The following is an 18,707-nucleotide window of genomic DNA, read 5'->3' as shown; positions in this document are numbered from 1 at the left end:
GGAGCGGAGGGGAGGGTAGGGCAGTCGTCACCCAGTCCCTCTAAAGGGGGGTCTCGGAGTGGATAGACAAAGTGGCTTCCGCTGGGTGGGGAGTTGGGAAGCTGTAGGTATTGAGGGACAGCGGGTTCGAGGACTACTAGATCTCGCCGACAATCCACTAGCAAAGTGTTCCACTTAGCGTCTTGGTCTATGAGGACGTCTACCAGGCGGGCTTTTGTCGTAGGGCCGTTTGCAATGTCTCTAATGGTAAGGCCATAGGTACTTGTGTCACGGCCACCACGCGGCGGGCGTTTGCATTTGCCGCGCCCAATCGTGCACTCTCTGACGCGAGGGGAGGGCCATGGTGGCCAGGTGGCGGTTTGTGTATAGTCGGGGGGCACCCCAGGTCTAAGATCTCAGCAGCGCCTCCAAATGTAGCCCTGTTTCCTAGTGAATACAGACCGCTACCATATGCTGTATAACCTGTAGGCTCACAGGGCCTAAGCCTCCGCTACGGAGAGCCTGGGGCACGCGTAATAATAGATAATACCTGATACTTGGTGCAGCGCCTCCACCTGCGATAGCTCCCACCAGAGGGGGAGTGGTTCCTCGCAGGACACTTATGTACATCAATACACACACACAGCATATAACCAACCAAATGACTTTACGTGCATGAAAGGCTTATGTGACTCTCTCTGTACCAACCGGTGTCCCTCCCTAGAAGAGACACTATCTAATGCGTCTCACAGGACGCTGACTTCCCTCCTTCACCGGGTGATCCCACCCCGTGTCCAATTCCCCAATATGTCCCCCCACCCTCAAGTGAGATAGTGAACCTATATGGGTGACTGCGCAGCCACTGTGTCCTGAACAAATGGTGATATAGTTGGTGCACTTGTGGTTTACCTGCCGGGCACTCCAGTACCCGGGCCTGCAAGGATCTTCACAAAGGATCAGATGCAAGGTGACTTCAGCAATAGGAGTCGGGGGCGATCCCACCCTGACACACGGCAGCACAGTAGCAGGGTCTGAGCCCAGACCTCCTGCTGAATAGGCACTGTCTCTTTAAGCGATCAATACAGCACAGTAAGGGAACCGGAACCTGTCTAGGGCCAGTCCCTATCTCCGCTCTACACTACTGGAACTCAGGGCCTAACTGGGCCTGGGGTATAAGGCCTAGGTAGGGGCTGAATGCCTCCCTACACGGAGCTCTGTCTCCTTCCTCCTCTCGCTAGCTCTGAACAACGTGCACGCCCCTCGACCCCTTTTACTCCCTTCCTAACGCCCGATTGGTCCTCGTGCGTCACGGGGTTCCGCAGGGCTGCTGGGACTCCTAGTCCCCTATGCTCCACCCTTTCAGAGCTCTCCTCCTTCGCGGGCTTTTGCAGCTATGCCCGCGCATGTGCAACCTCCTGCTTTACCGGTCCTGTGCCTGCGCCAACCTCCAACATGGTGGCGCCCTCTACGCGGATCCTCCGATATACCGGAGCGTTCCCTGCCCTGCGGCAACCTCCCACCCCCACAACAATAATAATGGCGGGCGAGGGGAGCCTGGCTACATACAAAGTAACTGAAGATGTAAAAATAGCAAACCAGACTGTATCAGATATCTGGAAGGACTTCAAAGTAGGTGGCCCAACTGTATAATGTATCCTGTCCAAATTAGACAAACAGGTATTTTTGTGGACCTGGATGTTAAAAAATCAACTACTATGTGACCAAATGGAAAATGTTTCTTGCATATAGCAGAATACACTCAATAGTAAAATAAGACCTGGCTCTTGTGTCCCTTGGCATCCCAACTAGCAGACCGACCTGACTCCCCACCAGACATTTACGTCAACAGAGCGGGAACTGCAGCTGGAACCTCCAAACTAGGTGTAACGCTGTGCGGACCTGGTGACGTCACTTGCAAGGACTACAGAATCTCCAGTAGGGACACTCATTTCCCCTAAGGAAGTTATGTTTCTGTAGTCCCTGAAAGTGACATCACCAGGACCGCACAGCAATTACAGAAAGTTTGGAGGTTTCCTAACCACTCAGACGGGAGGTTTGTGGCAGTTTGAGACCTGTGGTTGAATGCAATGAGAGCATCAGGTATAGACAGAAGACAAATATATCAGTCCTTTACTGTGGTTGTATATATGATATGTATCTCTCTTTCCCCCTCCGTTCTCTTTTCTGTACCCCACTACCCACTCCATCCCCCCCCCTTTTTTTTTTACTTTCTGTACCCCTTTTTTAATGGCAACATTTAAAAAAAATATGTTTAAGAAGAAATGAAAAAAAAAAACAGCAGAGCACCGTTTCATGCCCCCCTGGCCCCTGGACCCTGGACCCCTGATGAAGGTAGTATCACTCAATAAATGGTCACATCTCAGAATAAACCATTTTTTTCCTAATAATTGTGTAACTTCTTTTGAGGCTGTATGAAGCGTGTAATAGAGGTAAGTAGGGTTGCCAGGTGACATGCCCAAAAATACTGGACACAATGGTAAAAGATACGACTCCCCCCCCCCCCCCGAATACATATAAAACATACCCCCACGCCCCTGAATACATATAAAAATGCCCCCACTACCCCCTGAATACATATAAAAAATGCCCCACTACCCCCGAATACATATAAAATATACCCCCACCACCCCAATACATAAAATATATACCCCCACCACCCCAATAAATATAATATATAACCCCACAACCTTAATAAATATAATATGTACCCCCATCACCTTAATAAATATAATATATACCCCCACCATCCCTATACATATAAAATATACCCCCACCACCCCTATACATATAAAATATAACCCCACCACCCCAATACATATAAAATATACCCCACCTCCCACATATAGATATAAAATATACACCACCTCCCACATACATATTAAATATACCCCACCACCCCAATACATATCAAATACACCCCACCACCCCATACATATAAAATATACCCCCATTACCCATATACATATACATATAAAATATACCCCCACCACACATATACATATTAAATATACCCCCACCACATATATACATATAAAATATACCCCACACCACCCACAATACATATAAAAAATACCCCCACCACCCATATACATATAAAATATACCCCCACTACCCATATACATATGTAACGGGTTTTCCCCCCCCGAAATCTCACATTGGCCCGGGTACTTTAATAACCAACCCCCATTAAGTGTGTGTTTGGTGGTGCACCTGTAGGCAACAGAACTCCTGAGTCTCCCGCTTGATGTTATTAGGGGATTTCCAGCAGAACAGGTAGCTGAGGTAGTGGGTGCGAGTTCAACTTACATCATGTGCAGCGCCTCCACCTCATCAGGGTCTATGCTTCCGCAGGGAGATGGTTCTGGTGAGGAACTCCATGGTGAGGATGGTGGTGCCATCCACTGCTGAGTAACTTCACACTCACACAGTGGGGGTATCGTTAACAAGGTCATCTTTATTGTAGACGGTGATGTAGCAGACTGCCCCATGCAGCTGCCGGCTCTAGTCGCACATCTCTCCGTGCTGTCCCTTTGCCAGGTACGCCCGCCTGAATTGAAGTGGAATTCCCCCTTCTCCTAGGGAGATCCTCTCTGTGCCAGGTCCCTGGACACAGAGTGGCTTAGACAGGCTGATTGGTCAACTTGGACCTCTAGTTACGTCACTAGGGTCACAATGTGTTCCTACAATCCCTTATGCAGGACAATACAACTTCCTAACAGCTTTCCACTGCTGCTAGAACACACTATCACTAACTGTGTTGTGCCTTATATACTTCAGGAGGCAGGCGCATCCCTGATGTCACTATCCAGGGACTCAGAGCATACAGCCACTCCCCTCCATACATAGGGCACCTCACCATGGATGAGGGAAAACCTCCATAACTACTGCTGGCATACCTGTACTTACCAGGACTTACTGCCAACAGAGAGGAAAGTAGTATACCATTATTATGCATGGCTATATACTCCCCCTGGTGAATCCCCACCGTCCCGGCTGGGTCCTAAATTTGGTGTACCTTGCTCCAGGAAACACTGAAAAAAACACACAAACTTAGCATTTAAACACTATCACTTCACATAATAATGACGGAACATCCGCTCACTGACCAGCAGTAAGCAGCAAAGAATAAAGGCAGACCACTCGTTGACGGACCTAATAGTAGTGTCGAGGGTCTGGTTTCTTCACCTCCCGCCCCGCTGCATCATGAACGGTTACACTATACTCTCGTGGCAATCCCCGCTCATTACAGTATACCACCTTGTGCATATACACGCTGCGCCCTATCTTCCAGACCCGCATGAGTTGGGAGACCCTCTGCTCAGCCTGAACTCCCTTAATGGCTCCTCCCTTATTAACTATGTAATATTCAATATCATTTCGGAGCCACCTCTCTCGATTCTCCTCTATTTCCCTCATTAGAGGTTCGGGGACATAGGGGTATTCGAACCCATGTGACCTCGTATATTTGGCTGCAATAGCCCGTTCAGCTCGGCAAGTCCTGGTCAATTTAGTTTGCCCAGCCTTTCCCGGCAACACCCATGACAGGGGCTCATCTGACTCCACCGGATCATCTAACCCTTCAGATCCCTTTGGGGTAATAAGACCCCCTTGTATTTGGTCCCATCTTACCCTTAGCGCTCTAAGGTATGCCTCATCGTCGAAATCTCTGGGAGCCCACCAGTGGTCAACCACCCCCTCCCTTTCTAGAAGAAAATGGGTGCGGTCGAGCCAGGCGACATAACCTTCATATAACGGTGCCCACCACCTAGTTTCCCGTACCTCCTCGGAGTTAGGTTCTAGTGGCTCCTCCTCATCATCAGGCCCGCCCGAGGATACCCCTGAAGTACCCTCAGATCGCATAACCTTTCCCTTACTTTGTGACCAATGTCCACCCTCACGACTCAGCGCGCTAACAATCGACCCTCGTGGTGAAATCCTCCCTCCACCCTCATCATCATCTGAAGTTCCCCAGTCCAGGCTTCCAGTCTGTTCTGTGGTAGGACTCCGGGAATCCCCTGACATACCCAGACTAGAGGTAGACCCAAAGGAACAGGTGACAGGGACAGGGGCTTGAACTAGGGCCTTGGGGCTAACCCTGGGGATGGACGGGGTTGGGGGACGGGACTGGACGGTAGGTTCTGGCAGGGTCATGGCCTGCTCCTCCGCAACACCAGACTCACGTTCGCCACAATGTTCGCTCTGTCCTTCGGTAGTGGATCCTCTCGTTCTCCGATTCGAGCGCCCACTCCGTCGGTTGTCCGTAGGGGATCGACTCCCACTGCTCGACGGTAGAGGCACAATCGCCTCCCAGTCGACACCGCTCAGGTCGTCCGGAACTGCCTCGGGATCCGCACGTGCTGCGACGCCATCTTGGGTTGGGTCCCCAAGCGAGACCTCTTCCTCCACGAGGATATCCGGCAACGCCTTTCTGCTACGCGGTCCAGCTTGACCCTGGTTCCGCTCTTCGCTCACCTCCATTCCCGGAATCTGCGGTGAGCACGGAGTTAACCTACTGCTCCGCAGGGTCGGGGTGGATCGACCTCCTTCCGACCCGCTAGTCACCACGGCAGTGGGACTCCGGCGATCGGGTTGTCGCGGCACTGGAGACACTCGGTTTCGTGTCTCCACACCACGAGGAATGGCATCTCGCCACGGAATACCACTAGTATGGTACTCCGTTAACAAGTCCTGTGCCTCTGCCAGCCTGGCACACTCCTCGTCCGAGGACTCTAATTTACAGTTCGGTCGGGGTATTCCAGTAGGGGACCGTCTATGGGCTCCTTTCCGGTCACCTCTACGATGACTGGGTTTCTCCTGCTTGAGAACCCGGCCGGGTTCATGCTCAACGGGATCTGCACTCTCCCTCCACAGGGCACCCGGAAGCTCCGCTGCCAACGTCGGGGTAGGATGTCTCATCCCTACAGCTTGTACTGGCACAAAAGTCGTCATGGGCCACATGTACTGCAGGCTACAGTGAGGGCATCGAGCCTCACTGCCCACTGCTCCACCAGGCATTCTGCACTGCAGGCAGAGACAGACCACTGTCTCCACACCTTCTACTCGGATAATCAGGAAGCCTCCTGGAGCCGAGTAGGGGTGGGTTGATATCAAGGGACTCTGTTCCACTTTCTCCGCTTGCTCAGTCATGGTCACCCACGGGAGCACTCGTCTTAGCGGTCTGTAGTGATCAATGGCTCTTCGCAACTGAAGGCCAGGGGATGGTTGAACTGTCCTTCCCCCCACTTCCTCCATCGGCATCCGGTGGAACTTTAGACCACTCCCCCTGGTTGAAACTAAGGGGATGTCTCGCCGCCTTGTAGGCTGACCCAGCACAGGGGCTGAGTGAGTCATAGTCCATGAGGGCGCGGCTCCAGCTTTCGCGCCAAACTCCCCAACTGGGTGGAGTTTTCTCGTTGCCGCCAATCCTGGCCAACAATTTGCAAACTGCAGAGTTGCAAGACTTTCTGCAGCTGGCCCACGCGGTGCCCCGGGAACGCGGGAACCGCCATTTTGGTAAGCACTGTCCTTCTTTGTATTTGAGGTAGTGTCTGGCTGTTTGTTAATTGGTGTGTAACAAAGTCCATTTCGTTCCTCCCATCTCGCAAGGCTGTTGTCCTCACTATTCTCAGGGGTATCATCCCGAGAACATAGGCATGACAAACACGGCGCAGCCACGGCTTTCACGCCATTCCATAACAAACACACAAGAGTCTCTCCTGTAGCTTGTTCTCCTTCCTCATCCCGGCATCCTGGACCTTCTGCTCTTTGCAGATCCTCCATTCTGACGGTCACTTCTTGCTCATGGTATACTGGATTATTGTACATGGAGCTCCGCTCTGCGGGGCAGCTACCACATCCGTACAATAAACATGCCTTGTGCACCACCTCGTGTACCTAACATATGTTTAACTCGTGTTTGCACTACCTCAGGCTAGGCTCACTCTCTCAGTGTCTACTGTATCTCCTTCCTCCCAGTCTGTGCTCCCTTCGGTAAGTGATCTGGAATGGCTAGAGTACTCTGGGGCTTCCATGCAGTACTTGGACGTCTACCTCTCTTGGTCAGCCTAGTGCAGACCCTCTCCAGGACACCTGACCTAGTTAACAAGCTCTCCTTTCTGGCGTCATACCCCATGCGCTACCTCAAGGTGACTCGGACAGCTATAGCCCCTCTCCAGACCCACTAACTCCTCTCAGGTTCCCAGGCTACTCCTGCGGTTCCATCCCAACGCAGCACAAAGTGGCAGCATACACTTTCCCTGTTTCCTAGCGTGTGCCTAGCAAAAGCCTGTCCTGTTGATAGGTATATATATCTCTCAGCAGCGCCTCCAATTGTAACGGGTTTTCCCCCCCCCAATCTCACATTGGCCCGGGTACTTTAATAACCAACCCCCATTACGTGTGTGTTTGGTGGTGCACCTGTAGGCAACAGAACTCCTGAGTCTCCTGCTTGATGTTATTAGGGGATTTCCAGCAGAACAGGTAGCTGAGGTAGTGGGTGCGAGTTCAACTTACATCATGTGCAGCGCCTCCACCTCATAAGGGTCTATGCTTCCGCAGGGAGATGGTCCTGGTGAGGAACTCCTTCTTGGTGGTGCCATCCACTGCTGAGTAACTTCACACTCACACAGTGGGGGTATCGTTAACAAGGTCATCTTTATTGTAGACGGTGATGTAGCAGACTGCCCCATGCAGCTGTCGGCTCTAGCCGCACATCTCTCCGTGCTGTCGCTTTGCCAGGTACGCCCTCCTGAATTGAAGTGGGATTCCCCCTTCTCCTAGGGAGATCCTCTCTGTGCCAGGTCCCTGGACACAGAGTGGCTTAGACAGGCTGATTGGTCAACTTGGACCTCTAGTTACGTCACTAGGGTCACAAAGTGTTCCTACAATCCCTTATGCAGGACAATACAACTTCCTAACAGCTTTCCACTGCTGCTAGAACACACTATCACTAACTGTGTTGTGCCTTATATACTTCAGGAGACAGGCGCATCCCTGATGTCACTATCCAGGGACTCAGAGCATACAGCCACTCCCCTCCATACATAGGGCACCTCACCATGGATGAGGGAAAACCTCCATAACTACTGCTGGCATACCTGTACTTACCAGGACTTACTGCCAACAGAGAGGAAAGTAGTATACCATTATTATGCATGGCTATACATATAACATATACCCCCACCACCTACATACATATAAGATATACCCCCACCTCCCCAATACATATAATACCCCCCACATTGTCCTTACCGGAAATCCGGCTAACCACACAATATTACCAAAGATACCTTTATATAAATTGTTCTATATCCATCTTGTAAGTGTGCACTGTTTATCACACATCTATTTTATTAAAATTATACTATTCTATGTCTTGGAGGTTATTGCACTAGGGGGTGCGCTTTTTTCCTTTTCTCTTTTTTATATATATATATATATATATATATATATATATATATACATGTAGAGGTATCAGTACAATATATATATATATATATATATATATATATATATATATATATATATATATATATACACATACACATGTAGAGGTATCAGTACCGTGTTAGCCGAGCTTCAATAATCAAAAAATAAATAGATGATACCGTTCTGTGGCTAACGAAATGCTTTTATTTGTGCGAGCTTTCGAGATACAATGATCTCTTCTTCCGGCGATGTTATAATGAATGAAGCAAGCAAAAGCTATACTATAAACAGTGTCTATTGGAATGTTATCTGTGCTGGTCCTTACCCCGGAGTGGATGTGTTTAACCTACAGACAGAGCCAGCTATTTGAGGGACAACAGCTTCCACCCGACACACACCAAACATGCAACCATCTACAGTCAAGCCATACGATACAATCGGATACGCTTCAACACAGCAGACAGAGACCAGCGGATTAAAGCCTTGAGATCAGACTTTATAAACCGTGGATATAACTACAGAATTGTAGACCAGCAAATTCACAAAGCCACCAGAATACCAAGAAGTGATCTCCTTGAATACAAACAAAAGGAGACAAGCGACAGGGTACCTTTGGTGGTCACATATAACCCACAGCCCTATGCAAGATCGCCAGGAAACTACAACCCATCCTTCAGGAAGATACAAGACTGCAACAGGTCTTCCCTGAAGCACCCTTATTATCATACAGACAACCCCATAATCTCAAGAATATTATGGTGAGGAGTAAAGTATTCAGTAGTACAACTGAATGCGGGACAAAACCATGCCAGGACCCAAGATGCAAAACCTGCGCAATGCTCTACACAGCGGACACAATACAAATACCACACAGGAATCGGGAATACAAAATCAGAGGAAGGTTCACCTGTTCCTCCAGCAATGTCGTGTACCTCATCATGTGCATGAAATGCCCAGGGGGCTGCTACTAAATAGGTGAGACAGGGCAGGGGCTAAACAAGAGAATGAACCTGCACCGCCACAGCATCACACGCGGAACAAGAGACAGTCCTGTTGGCGAACATTTCTCTGACTCTGGCCATAAGATGAACGACCTGAGGGTTGCCATACTCAAAGGTAATCTTAAAACACCGAAAGAGAGACGGTTGCATGAATACAAATTTATGCAACTGTTCGGGACACTTAGCAGTGGCCTAAACAGAAATCGAAATTTTATGGGTCATTACTGACACAAGTGAACTCTCTTCCCATGAGCGCTATAGGCCATGTCTGTACATACTGTGCTATATGTATGCACACACAGCTGTCTCTCACACATACTTATACTCCTTGTTTTTCCATCCCTATACTGTACACCAATAGGGACCACATAGTATCCACACACACTTTTAGTTGTGCTACTAACTCTCACATTTCCACACCCACCCACACCATTTATATCCACTCCCACTCCACACACACCTTTTGTAAAGCACTGTATATACTGTGGGCTCTCCATTCATTTTTATTCACACTGATACACATACACACTCTTTCATCACTTGCTTTCAGGAACCTTTTGACACCTCCAGCCATAAAACACATCCACACCGGGGGAAGGACCAGCTCAGATAACATTCCAATAGACACTGTTTATAGTATAGCTTTTGCTTGCTTCATTCATTGTAACATCGCCGGAAGAAGAGATCAGTGTATCTCGAAAGCTCGCACAAATAAAAGCATTTCGTTAGCCACAGAACGGTATCATCTATTTATTTTTTGATTATATATATATATATACATATATATATATATGAATATATATATATATATATATATATATATATATATATATATATATATATATATATATATATATATATATATATTTGTAGCAATGCCAGAAATAAGTTACGACAACCCTATGCATATATGCTATTCAGAAATGCATAAACAACTTTTAGGTAAATTCTACATGAACTGAAAGCAAATGCAAAACAAAATGTTTATTTGCATGTATGATCTAAACTATCAGTTTAGTCAAAGAGCAATCTACTTAAGCCATGTGTTTGTTAAGAATGATGTAACACTATGTCTATCATTGCTCTTCTGGTGAAAGATCTAGTTTGAATAACTACCTAGCTATACGAGTTACACAACCTTAACGCTTTTTTTATTTTATTTTATCCCTTTAATATGTGCATGAATGCAATCCACACAATGATACAAAATACACCCCCTAACCTCTATATTGTATAGCATAACAATCTAAGAATTCACATTCCCCATATAGATAGTGGAGGAGGACTTACCCAGGCGATCTATTATAAGGTTTATAATTGTTTGAAGCCATGATCTGTTAACTAAACCCAAGAGAACTCTGTGGAAATGTTTGTGTTCAAAGCACTATCACCTGGTTTTCTCTTGTCTTCCACATGTCCATTTCTGATGGGCTGAGTCTATGCACCAGAGGACATCTCTATCCACTATTACATTATTTTGAGAGATGGGCAAACATAACTAAGTGGAAATTATACTTTTTGCTTCTCTCCTTAGTACTCCAACTGTTTTTCAATGTTACCAGTCGCCCCATACAATGTAAACTGCAAAATACATGAAGCCAGTGGATTTTGCAACTAATCTAAACACATCTCCCTTACATAAGAGTTGCTTTAACAATCCTACCATTTCCTAGTCCAAGGCCTATACTTAAATTACATCTGAGTCACTCAATTTGAATATGGCTGCCTATGGCAGTCCAGGAAAACTACTGTATATGCAATGCAGAAAGTCAGTATTGCTTCTATTAAAAGAGGCTGTGTGACAGCAATGGACAATTATTCCTAATTATTTTGATCGATGTGTTCTGAAATATGTCTCTCTTTATTATCAGCAGGAGGTGGATCGAGATCCAAACTATACAACTAATAGTTGTGACATCCAAATGCAGTAATACATGCACAACTCTACCAGTGTTGCATTGTATGATTTTTGTACGTTTTCTATTTTAAAATCCATTTTCACAAAATACCACTTACTTAACATATGATTCATGTGCTTCAATCCAGAAGGCATTAGTGGTGCTTTAATGGGTGTGGTGATGAAGGAAGCAAGTGCTTACACAAAGTAAGCTGCATTTGTATGTTCCCAGAAGTTTTTAAATAAAAACGTGTGCGGTATGCTGTTAAATGCCTCGACTGAAAGCAGAATGCAAATATAAAGACAGCGACAAGTTAGCTGATCTATCCGAGGCTGACTTCTTATTTGATCCTTTCTATTTTCAACTTGTTCTAATAGAGCTTTCTCGAATTACGAAAAGATACCTGCTAACGCCCCCCCAAACTACTCTTAATAGTAACCAGTAAGGGCACAGCTGTCAGAGTGCACTCTCTCAATGGGTGTTAGTGTGCAGAAAGGCAGCAACCGAGATGGCTGTTGTGAGTTTGTATCTGGGGATTTTGAAAAAAACAATACAATGACTAATTAGGTAATAATTAATAATGCTTCACTATAGAAAATGTTCATTTAAAAATAGAGATACCCCCCTCTAAAAAATAACTAATATATGGTGGGTTAATGAATGGCTAAACATAATTTCTTTAGAAATGGATCAGTGGATGGTCATGGGAAACATCAGGTATCTTCAGACGTGGTTCAGATGATAAGAAGCACACGATAAATAACTATCCTCAGAAAAAATACCATACTTTAAACAAAAAGAAAACTACACAAAAAATAATTAACCAAACTGCTCTTTTTGTTTCTTCAGACCCAATTTGCCTAGTTATGAGACATACCTTAACTATTGTTGTTTGAAATGTAGGTTTGCTTCAAAGTGTTTTCTTGACACTATACAGTACTTAACCTATGTGGCGGTAATGCTTCTTGGATTATAGTATATGAACAGTATGTGTTCTGCGTTGATGAAAATGCTGTGGTGAAACACCCAGTTGTGGCCATTACTCGTGTAGGTACCTGAGCTTGTGTAATCCCACTAATGAAGGGTGCACTTTCAGCCAACTGAAAAGATTAAAGACACCAACTGACAAAAGAGATGTTGTTTCTGTAAAACAATTTTAAAATGCAGCTGCCGACTCATCCTTTAGAAGCCAGGCACCATTAAGTAGCAAATGTAACAATTTAATATTTGATCAATGCTATACTGTGAAAGTTGATATTCTTTATATCTGTGTGATCAGAATAAATAAAGTTAAAAAAAAAAAAAAAAAGAAGTCAGGCACCATATAAAGGGGCTTATGCAGAGAGGAACGTTAAAAAAGTTTAAAATGGCTGTAAAATAGCCACAGATTTGCCATTAGTGAAGGTGTTATGCAGGGAATGTCGTTAACTCATTTCGGCAAAAAACTGCAAATTGCCAACTTTTCCGGGCTATTTGAAACTCGCCATACTAATGCACATATTGGCGTGTTCCAGCGATTCGGAGCTTCTGGAATACAACGCTATATTAGCATGGCGAGTTTCAGGTTCTCGCCATGAGTTTGGCGAGTTTTACAGCTCTGAAAAATTTTCAGAGCACTTTCAAAAATCGCGCCATTTTCTCCCGAGTTTAATGATTTCTGGCTAGTTTTTTCACCAGAAGATGGCGCTATTTCCTTATCTATGCTCTCTGCATGAGCCCCAAAGTCCTTATACCCACACATTATCTTAGTCATTGCATCCCAACCCCACAGTCTCTAGTCTCACTATTGTGCAAAAATACTTGCCCTTTCCCCTAAACAACCAATTATTTAATAAGCCTCATCATTTAAAATCATTTACAATTTGCATGTGTAATATTAAAATCCTGAACTGATATTATATGTGATATATTTGCTAGAAATCTTATGGCTGAGCACTGCTTAGTAAACATGCCGATAGTCTTTTCATGCAATACACATATTGGAAAAATCCTGTAGAATAGTAGATATATAAATATATAATGATATAATTATTTTTAAATATGCCACCTACTAATATATATGAAATTAAGAGAAGCAGAGTGCCTGGTGGATGTGAAAGAGAAAACAATAAGTTGTACACAAAAACATTTGCACCTTAGGCCTCGGACATGGTCAGCGCTTATGCGCTGACCCGTGCTGAGGCGCACTCGGCACTGAGCCCCTGCAGCCGCAATGAGAGGGGCCCGCTAAGTCAGCAAAATGTTACATTTTCGCGCTTGCCGGAGCGCAGGGCCGGTCACGTGAGCGGTTTGCACTATGAGGGCGAACTAGCTCCGTGACGTCACTGTCCCGCCCCCCGACACACCCCCGACACGCCCCTGGATGGCGCGCGGTCTCAGCACGCAATCACTAACCATGAGCGCAGCCTAAGTCAGGAAATAGTGAGAATGAACACACCTTGATAAAGTGAGATAAGGAGTTAAAGTGGCAATGCGGTTGGCATTTTTATGTTTGTTTTAATAGATGCAGCAGTTACTTAGCTTTAAGGAAATGTAATTACTGTAAGCTCCCAATCGTTCCATTCTCCCGTAATCGATCAGGGAAGATCCTGCTTCCCTGGGTTCACACTATAGCCGTCTACTGTATTTCAAAAGGAAGTGCTGTGCCTTTAAAAAGGGCATGATGTGTTTTTATAACATGCAGGTTATCTAATACTACACAACTGAAATGTGAAAAAAATCATATAGGATTTTGAATGTAAACTTAGTACATTAAAAGTAATTAAAAAGGACATAAAGAGTGGAGGTGAAGTTAAAAAAATGCAGTAAGTATTATCTAATGCAGGGGTGCGCAAACTTTTGTAATAAATCTGAGTAAATGTATGAATTGTTTTCACTGAAAGCATGTATCATTGTCATTACATAACCTACTTTAAAGCAGCAATACAAGTTAACTTTAAAAAATATATATTTATTTATCACAGGTTTGAAGCAGGGGATCTCCGGAGCTGAACTCTGTTAATTTCAGCTCTGGGGACCCCCTGCTTTCAGAGAAACTCACCTCTGTAGTGGTGCCGCTATCCCTGCAGGCAGAGAAACTGTGTGCCTAATATAATGGCCGGTTAAATGTCCCACATCGCACGGGCCAATAGGAAGCCATAACATCACCCGGTGCGACTTCCTATTGGCCCTCGTGACCTGGACCTTTAAACTCTGCAGAGATACCTGCACCGGTAAAGAGATACGTTTCTCTGGAATCAGGGGGTCCACAGATCTGAAATTAACACAGTTTAGATCCGGAAACCCCCTACCTCAAACCTGCAATAGAAAATAAATCTTTTTTTTTGTTTGTTTTTTAAACGTTAACCCCCATATTGCTGCTTTAAGAAGTACTGGGATTGTCTACCTTGTAGATAACTTTACATTGACAGGTTTGATACACATAAATAATTTGCACTGTGCATTATGTTTACCTTCAGAATCAATACTATTATAAGTGAAAACATGAATTACAGCATATAATACTAGAGCTGTTCTTGTTTAGAATTCTCATGATTGGAAATAATTAAACAACAGAAAAATTCCTTAATAAATTAACAATGCTAGCTAAAACTGATATTTCTCTCAAGTATAACAGTATGTCGTGAAGGACTTCCCTTAATCTAATTAAACCTTAATTGAGAGCTTAGTGGATGTAGAGCACAATATCTTGTAATAGACCAGCAAGCTATGTCGTTTTTGGAATAACATAAAGGGTATCCCACACCATGCTAGAATACATATGGAATTAAATCAGCCTTTTTGAACAGATTAGTTAAAGGTAAGTTTTGGAAAATACATGTAGCACTAGAGTGATAAGTCAATTGTGTTTTTTGTGTCCCCGTTTTGCACAAGGAAAACATGAATTACTTCCATAATGCGGTGATATAGAAATAGTTGTGATATTTACTATCAAAATGAATAACGTACATATTTAGAATTTGTCTTCTGTTGGGTTCAAATTTTTAAACCCATAATCTGCTTTTCAGAGGATTCTTTAACATTATTAACACTTTGGCATTTTCCCTATAACCTTGGTTTTCACACATCTGTTAGCCCAGTTAAAATATAAATACTTTGGCCAATGTTCTTGGCATTCAATTTGTTAACTTGTAACACTGTTATTGGTTCATAACCAGGTGATCTCATTCAACGAGAGTGCATTCTAACTGTAGCTAAAGCATTTCAAAGCATTTCAAAGGCATTAGTTTAGTGTGTCATGCATTGGTAGGTTGTGCGCTTATGAGTTTTATTGAAACATTAGATATGAAAAGTTGTCTGTATATTGCTGGCTGTCTGGCCAATTACATTATTGCCTTTTTTGCACCCCTAATTTTTCCAGAAATGGCTAACATTAGCATTGATATTTAGGGGAAAGAAGGGAATTATGCAATGTGGGATACTTCTCTCAATGCAGCCTATTCAATTCATACAGTATATGCATCAAATCTGTCAAAGGTTTGCTGGAGAGCAAATACAGTAGTTATCATGTTTACTTGTACAGTATGTAGCTTATACCTGGAAGTAAAGAATATATTTTCTTATAATCAATTGTTCTAAACATGTAGTGAAATAATTATGCTAATTTTAAATGCCCATTTTTTCTACTAAACAGAGCTAAATGTAAGACGGGTCTGTAATTGTCATTTCTTCCATTTATATACTACTTGGTTCCTTCTATTCAGTGAAATACAACTACTGTACCAGAGAAGTCTGACCAAGCTGGTTAATATCCGTGTCAAGGGTATATACATATACCCTATATAATTATTTTATTATAAATCTGCCTCCCCATTCCCCATGATTGCATCATCTCCCTATTTATAAATAGTTATAGCACAGCTGAAGTTTAAGTGTTGTACGCTTGTGTGCAAATGCATCTGCGAAGAATTGTGATGTTGGTCCAAAAAAATCACCTTTGCGCTGCAGCTACTTAAACTCTTTGGGTTAGATTCACAAAGCTATTTCAAAATCTTGGGCTCATAATGTAGCGTAACCTAACATTTAAGGACATTATGGTAAAAGCATATCCTCCAAGCTAATTATATGCTAAAACAACTGCCGTAGTACATCTCATTAGTATAGTCTTAATGTCATGTTCTTGTAGTATATCTTCCAATAACATGACATTACATATGTCTTAGCGTAATTCCGATCCAGACCCTGAAATAGGTCTTTAACTCAAATCGAGAAAGTGAGAATAGGATATGGAAATAATACTATGGGCCTCATGCAGAGAGCATAGAATTTTAAAATTGGCGAATTTCATAAAAAGTAGCTTTTTTGGAGAGTTTTATTCTCCATATGCAGAAAAGTGCGAATTCTGCTATGTTTAACATGGATGCGTCTGGCGAGTTTAAATTGGCGAGATGCGAGCTTCAGAAACGTGTAAAAACAAATTCGCGCCTTTTTTTCCCCTTTACTATAGGCGTTGAGCGCCATCTTGCCATCTTTTCCTGGCGCGGCAAAAATGCGCGAATCGCGGCATTTTTTGGCGCGAACAGCCGCTTTATGCCGTTCGCACCTCTCTGCATTCGGAGAGTTTTAAAAATGGCGAGATGGAGGTTCTCGCCAGCCGCGAGGCGAGTTTTAGCAATTAAAAAAACAAAATGGCGCGTTTTTCGGAACTCGCCATTTTCTGCCGGTTTCTGCGCGAAATTGTACAAAAAATGGCGAATTTCGAAATAACGATGCTCTCTGCATAAGGCCCTATGGGGCTTATGCAGAGAGGATAGAGAAGGGAAATAGCGCCATATTTTGGAGAAAATACTTCCCAGAGAAGCTTCTCCTGCAGAGAAAATGGAGAGATTCTTAAAATTCTCCACAGCAGGTTTCTTTACTTTAAAAATTGCCAAACACGTGGAGAGATTGGTAAATTCGCCATGTTAAAATAGGGTGGTATGCAGGTAGCATAGATGCACTGCAACTCGCCATTCTGCCCTATATTATAGTGAGTTCAATCTAGCCAGAAAAACTTGGCAATTTTGAATCTCATCAGAAAAATTAGGTAACGCAGCTTTCTGCATACGACCATAACTTGCTCCAATTCTGTGGCTATTTTCTTGCCGTTTTCACATTAAATAACGTTCCTCTCTGCATAAGGCCCTATGTTAGTTAAATCCTACCTAACCCACCCAGACCCTGTAGAAGCCCTCTTACAGGTTGTGAATGTGACTAACTCCAAGTAAAGGTATAAATGATAAAATGGACGTCGCTCCATTAACCTTAGCAGACTGTAATGCATATGCGGAGTTATTACAACGCATCTCATTTATCATCACTAACAGTCGTTATAATTAATGCTACGCTATTTGCGGAAGATAATAAGATTGAACTTTACGTTATTTTCCTTTGAAGATACACTGTTAGTCTACACATGGGGTTACTGTACGTTAGGTTAACATCACATAAAGTTACTTTATGGAGCTTTGTGGATCTGGCCCTTTATTTCAAGTGTAGCCCCCTGTAAACAGCTCAGGCTATACCTATCTTCCTTCTACTGTGGTAAGTCCTGTTAAGACAGGCGCCAGTAATCATTATGGGTTTTCCCCCTTCATAGCCCTAACCTGAATGTTAGATGCTGGCCTGGACTCTGCTGCAGGCGAGAGCAAGAGGGAGGTTCTGCTGACACCAGGAGGGGAGGGGCTAGCTCTATATTTAGCAGCCCACTCCGGCGAGTGAGAGTTGTTGTTCTTCGTCCTTGCTGTGTGCCATGTTCCTCTCTGATTGATGGTTCTTCAATGGAGAGAGTAGCTTAAGAAGAGTTCGAGTGAGCAGTGAGACCAAGAGTCTAGAGCTGCTGAGATTAGGCCATAAGCCACGAATCCTGCGGAACGGTCCGAGGAGTATCAGGAGGCTACGGGCTCCCCGGCGCACATGCCGGTTGAGAGAGAGAGGAACCAAACCGATCAGCGTCTATAGTAGAGCTGATAGAATCATAGACTGGTGGACCAATGCCCTCAACACGCTGCCAGGGGTGATGGGAAGAGAATTCAAGACCCACCTCGAGGCTAACCTCGGGGGTGGGCCACGGGATATTGCCGCCCTAGCCCAGACCATCCTGTCGGCCGAGTGACTTGTAGGGAAGGAGAGGAGGAGGTCGTGGGAGTTGAGCAGGTTGTATTTGGCACTGGCGATTGTGTTGTGGCTGCTGGAAGCCTTATCGTTGGGATATCGTTGCCCTGTCAAATAAAGAGATTGTTCTGCACCTGTAAAGACTGTGTGTGATTTGGAGAGTATAACCCTGGGACCCGAGGGGTTCTTCTATACCGGTCCTGTCCCATTACCATGGGAGTATAGAAGATGGAGGCGCTGCACCACTAAGACAATATGGAGGCTACCACCCCAGAAGCCCGGTCCTGGC

At 44.5% G+C, this 18,707-nt stretch overlaps 1 protein-coding gene across 3 annotated transcripts in view; it reads left to right on the top strand.

The window, feature by feature from the left end:
* Window positions 1–18,707, top strand: part of PLEKHG5 (pleckstrin homology and RhoGEF domain containing G5) — a 314,942-nt gene that overhangs the window by 22,665 nt on the left and 273,570 nt on the right. The window contains exon 1 of one of the 3 annotated variants that reach the window (XM_075604982.1): window positions 15,012–15,125. The exons of the other annotated variants lie outside the window; for them this stretch is intronic. The gene's annotated coding sequence lies outside the window, so the exon portion shown is untranslated. Of the gene's footprint in view, window positions 1–15,011; window positions 15,126–18,707 lie in introns of those variants that run through there. 3 annotated transcript variants of the gene reach the window in all.

Source organism: Ascaphus truei, chromosome 6 (assembly GCF_040206685.1).
Source record: "Ascaphus truei isolate aAscTru1 chromosome 6, aAscTru1.hap1, whole genome shotgun sequence".
Taxonomy (NCBI): domain Eukaryota; kingdom Metazoa; phylum Chordata; class Amphibia; order Anura; family Ascaphidae; genus Ascaphus; species Ascaphus truei.
Note: the sequence above shows the minus strand (reverse complement) of the source record. Positions and strands in the feature narration are given on the sequence as shown.